Consider the following 6,000-nt stretch of genomic DNA (forward strand, 5'->3'; position numbering starts at 1 on the left):
GGCAGGACACCCGAAAAAATCCAAACAAACACAGGGATAAGATGCAGACTCCACACAGAAGGCACCCCAGCCAAGAATCAAACCAGAAAACCTATAGTTGTGAGGCAACAATTCTGCCACTGCAATATCAAATATGTAAGGAATCAAGCATTCAGAAACCAAGCATTCAGAAACCTGAAGTCTGAAATTCAAATGCCTGTCAATTTTATTTAACATTTGTTAATCAGGACAGTCTGACTTGGAACAAAAAAACAATTTTCAGCAGAGGCCCAGGAAGAAATAATGCAGACATGTCTTTGCAACATGGGAAGACACAAAAGCAAACCCACACAAACACAGGGAGAAGATACAGACCCACAAAGAAGGCACTCCAGCCAAGAATCAAACCTGAAAACCTGCAACTGTGAGGCAACAATGATACCACTGCACCATCAAATATCAAGCATTGCAACATTTACAAACCACAGATATTATGAGGAACAGATCAGATCAAATATAAGGCAAAAATCTGCAATTTTTTTACAAATGGTGGTGGGTGGGGAATCCAGGTCTTTAACACCTGCATACAAGGTACAGGGTTCAAGCCTGAGGTATTCCCTACCACACCACCATGAGACTAACCACCAGTATATTGCACCTGGGGCATTTTCACACACACACACACACACACACACACACACACACACACACACACACACACACACACACACACACATACCTAATCAGACACTTATAAATGCAAGCATTACCCACAACAGTTATAGTTTTATACTGATTTTGGTAAGTCAGTGAGTAATACTGTTGATGCCAAGCAGGATCAGTAACTATTTAAATGTCATCAAGCAATAGCAGTGTGCATCTCTTTTATCCACAGGCAACCATTGTACCCATAAACTACTGCTAATATACTCACCATGGACATATCCAAAGCCTGGATGTGATTAAAAAATATATGCAGTAAAGTATTTCAACTTGCTCCACACAAATGCTTACAAGGGCTGTTAAACCAAATTTATGACTATTTGAATTGACCACAATAACATTGCCATTAATTTAATTTCAGACAATCCCATACCCAGCAATTAGAGCCACATTGTTGACTGTATATACTTCAAACATATGGTTGTGGTTAATAATATAATGGTGACAGCAATGTGTTTCATGTTTGTTTCCCACAAACTCACAACAGTCAGCATAAACTATTCCAACTTACTTTACATACTAATCCTCAAAAGCCAGATTAATGGCAATTTAATTGATCAGAATAGCAGGTTCAGTCATTTTCATTTAAAGACAGTCCCTGCACCCACTGATTATACTACTTTGTTGTCTGTGTACAGCTCAGATGTATGACTGAAGTAAAATAATGACAGTAATATATATCAAATTTGTTTAATCTTACATGAATATACATCATCACAAGTATTCCATCTTCATTAAATGTCCATTAGTTCAGCAAAGTGTGATTAATAACTGTTTACCCAGAGCAAGTGTTAGAAAGGTCAGTCACGTTTGTCTATAGACCATCCTTATGACTGGCATTAATAATCACTCTATTGACTGTGTAGACCTCTGAGGTCTGATTCTGATAAAAATGGCCATAGTGATAAATTTTAACTAAATTTTGCACAAGTAGTAGCCACAATAAATTATTCTGACTTGTTTTACTCATATACAAATTAGTCCTGCAAAGCCATGATTACTGCTGATAATATCTAGTTGTCTGCCAGGATAAACAATACCTATCAATTACAATTCAGATCCTGTGTAAGTTATACCCTGGCTACAGCATTTTGCAGATCACAACTTTGCCATTGACTATGAATTCTCACTGATATTTTTATTATGGACACTACATCCACTTCCCAGTTCAAAATGTGTGGGCTTATCCGTTTTGCTGTCCCACTCACAATCTAAACAACCAACTTGAGATCCTTTGAAGCTCTCTGACTGGTTGTCTAGATCATAGGTGGCGTAGAGAATTTACCTCCACATATGACACCACAATTGTAGCTCCTTTGAAAAGGTGAGTCATGCCAGCAACATTCTCCCCTTAAAATAAATAAATTAAAAAATAAATAAACAAAATTGGAAAAGTGATCCAGAATGAATGGTAACATAGGTGACTTCTAGTTCACCTATGGCTAAGGTTGGCCATGGTTGTCTCAGTGTTTGTTTCTAATATCTAATACAATGGAAATACATTTAAGACCATCATACCCTATCTTCCAAAATCAGACCATTGCATAATAATAATATCCATCAAAACAGAGGTCAACCTACTGAACAATACCACCACTTTTAGAGACTTTGAGAAAAGTACATACCATAAAATAAGTTTAGCAAACTTGGACCATACCCTAAATAACCTTGCCATGACAACAAGAGACACCTTTGAACAAATTAATGGCATCCTTCATAAGTACATGTAAAAAGTAAAATCTTTGAAACAAAAGCACTTTAGGTGAAACTTGGAGTAAATTATTTTTTGCAGGGGGCACATTCCCTGCACATCCCACACCACTGAACATTAATATACCTACTCTGAGACTGAACAACAGGGGAAAAGGAAATTTTCCGGTATCACTGAAAGTGCTTTCGGTGAAACATTTTTGATTAAACAACAGCCAGCTAAACTGCCATTGATTCATTAACTCACTCCCAAGTATATCAGCAAACATATCCACATAGAAATGAAATATAGTGAAAGATTCATTATAACAAACTTTAGTGGTGGAATTTTAAAAACAGGCAAATTACAGAGTAAAAAGAACGTGTTTTTTCAAAATATAGAAGATGTCCTTCAAGGATGCATCTGCAGTCATAACATATGGGTTGCCCTGCCTCAGGCAGCCTTTCGGTCGGCCGGATTCCAAAGTCTGGGTCTGGCCTCGGCTGATGTCACACTTTCCCCGACGTCAGAGCTTCTGGGGTATAAAGGCATCAGCCGATGCCATTTTCCCCAGTCTTTCTTGCCGCGCGGTGCCCGAAGCAGAAGCTGTTCGCAAGTGCCGATCGGTCAGATCCAGAGATTTCAGTTACCGAAGACTTCGAAAAAAGCTAAGTACCCCATTGGGGACTCTTTCTTGCCTCAGCCGATGTCAGACAAAGTAAATAATTGTTTAACTTGTGGGAAACAAATACCTCATAAGGATTTCCATTCTTACTGCCTTCCTTGCTTAGGCCCAGACCACGATGTATCAGCTTGTTTAGCCTGTGCCTCTTTCAACCGACGGACTCTTAGACGTCGGTCGGAGTTTGCAGAAGAATTTTTCGGATCCGCTTTTGCATATAAAATGCCGTCGGAGACTCCGACTACGCATATGGCCAAAAAACGCAGGGAAAAGGACCGACACTCGCGGCCCACTGTTTCAGCTGAAACCACGGTTAGGCCTACCGCAAGTGTCTCTGTTTCAGCTGAAACCGAGTCCTCGGTTCTTACTACAACCGAAACCATACCTCCGACAACCAAGGCCAGAGAGGCCCCGGTTGAGTCGGCTTCAGAAATCCCTACCGAAGCTAGCGCTCAAGAATTGTCCGACACCATTCCATTGGACATTTCTACTCCTGCACGTGGGGCAGCTAGGCCCCCAGCTTCTATGTCTATTAAGGCCTTCTCCAGGGCTAAAGCTGCCAAACTTTCAAAAGCTTTACCTGCCAAATCTACTTCACAGAGACCTTCCTCAAGTTCTCAGATTCTCAGTCTTGCTGAGGACCTTATATCCTTAATTAGGGGTTCCCAACCTCACCCAGACAGGGCCTCCCAACCTCCACCTGACAAAAGGCCTAGGACTGAACCCTCTGAACCTCTCTCCTCTGATTACTCCTCGGATGGATCTGATTTGTCAGACCATCAGGAAGGGGCCTATTCGCCTTATGAGGATTCAGATGCAGAAGACTCTATCCCTTCGGCCTCCCCTCCTGAAGAATTTTCCTTTGGGGAGACTTTGCACTCTATGAGGGAACACTTTCAATGGCAGGGTCCGGATTTTTCTGATTCTAGAAAAAGATTAAGGACATTTTTACATTTGCCCCAGCATAGGCCCTTAGCCATACCACCTGTGCTAACTGTAATTGATGATGTGTATAATGATGTCAGTTCTGCACCTGATTCTCTTTCCCCGGCCCCTGCCAAACCTGACAGATATTACAGGGTCCCTGATTCTCACTTCCACCTGTATAAAGCCCATGCTGCAGACCCAGAAACTATTTCTCAGGGCCCAAAAGGTGTTGCAGCTGCCACTGCCAAAAATCCCCTACCCTCTGAAAGAGAGTCTAGAGCATTAGAGAGATGGGGTAAAAAGGTTTATACATCTGCTACTCTTTCTGCCAGGGCATTAAACTGTCAATTCCATATGATACAGTACCAAGAATATTTGTTAGATCAGCTGAATAAAAAGCTTTCTTCTCCTGAACCTTTAGACCGTAAATCCCTTCAGGATTTGGTACACAACTCTCAGCAGGTCAGTAATCATTTCTTAAAATGTGGCTATGATGCACTGGAGGCTTCATTTAGATCAGCTATGACTGGGGCAGTAATTGTAGGCATGCCTGGCTAAAAGAGCAATCCTTGCCAGACCATGTCAAGGCTAAACTCCTAGATGCTCCAATGGAGAAACAAAGTTTATTTGGCTCCCCTGCACAGGAGATTCTAAAGAAAGTGGAAGAAAAAGCAAAATCTGTGCAAACAGTAAAGGAATTTCTGCAGGTCCAACCTCCGAGGTTCAGCAGAAACTGGCCTTCAAAGAATTGGTCCTTTCCAGACACCTCCAGAGCACAGAGGGGCAGGAATAGATGCCCTAGAGGCAGAGGTCAATCAAAGGGTGCCTACAGGGGCCGTCAGTGGCAGCCTGCCAACCAGAGGAGTAGTGCCACAGCTGCAACTACAACCACTACCACAGGACAGACAACCACTACCACAGGACAGACACAATGACTTGACTCTGATTCCGCCTACCAGGGAACAACTGGAAGCTCCCTTGGGCGGAAAGCTGGCTTTATTCTCAAAAAACTGGCATTGCATTTCAAAGGACACATGGACATTGCAAACAATAGACAAAGGATACAGGTTTCACTTCCACACTTTACCAAAAAGGAACGGAATGCCAAACCTTCCACCAAACCAGAAGCCAGAGGCTTTAAGACAAATCAACAATTTACTTCAGATGAAAGCGATAGAAAGGGTACCATCTATGGAACAAGGCCAAGGATTTTACTCCAGACTATTCTTTGTACCAAGAAAAGAAAACCAATGGAGGCCTATTCTCAACTTGTCCGCACTGAACACATATCTCATTGTGCCAAAATTCAAAATGCTGACCCTACAGCAACTTCTTCCCATGTTGGGCAAGGAGTCTTGGCTGGTGACTCTAGATCTCAAGGAGGCATACCTGCACGTCCCTATCCAACCAGATTGCAGAAGACACCTCAGATTTCTTGCAGGATCAGAGCATTATCAATTCTCAGCATTACCCTTTGGCTTATCTACTGCGCCCAGAGTATTCACGAAATGCCTGGCATCAGTAATTGCACATTGCAGACTTCAGGGAATTCAAATCTACCCATACCTGGACGACTGCCTAATACAAGCGGACAACAAGACAAAATTGCTAAAGGATTTGGCCTATGTCATACACCTGTTACAGGCCTTGGGATACACAGTCAACATCCAAAAGTCAAGACTAGTGCCATCCCAAAGGATAACCTTTTGGGTGGCCCCCGGAAAAAAAAAAAAACTTTTGGGCAAACCCCAAATCGGAAATTGGGCCCCTTTTTTTTTTTTTTTTTTTTGTCTTTTTCCCCCCCCCCCCCCCCCCCCCCCCCACCCCAAAAGGGGGCAAAAAAAAAAAAAAACCCCAAAAACCCAAAAAAAAATTTCCAAGGATTTTAAAAAATTCCCTGGGGTTTGGACAAAGACAAACCTTTCCCCCCGGGCCCTTTTAAAAAAAAAGGAAAAAAAAGGGGTTTCCCCTTTCAGGCCCTGGGTTAACATGGGGCCCC

General features: G+C 42.2%; 1 protein-coding gene across 1 annotated transcript in view; it reads left to right on the forward strand.

Annotated features, from left to right (window-relative positions):
• LOC122790749 (twisted gastrulation protein homolog 1-like) overlaps positions 1-6,000 on the forward strand; it is a 654,522-nt gene that overhangs the window by 288,574 nt on the left and 359,948 nt on the right. The window lies entirely within an intron of this gene.

This window comes from Protopterus annectens, chromosome 16.part0 (genome assembly GCF_019279795.1).
Source record: "Protopterus annectens isolate FY-2018-M chromosome 16.part0, PAN1.0, whole genome shotgun sequence".
NCBI classification, from domain to species: domain Eukaryota; kingdom Metazoa; phylum Chordata; order Ceratodontiformes; family Protopteridae; genus Protopterus; species Protopterus annectens.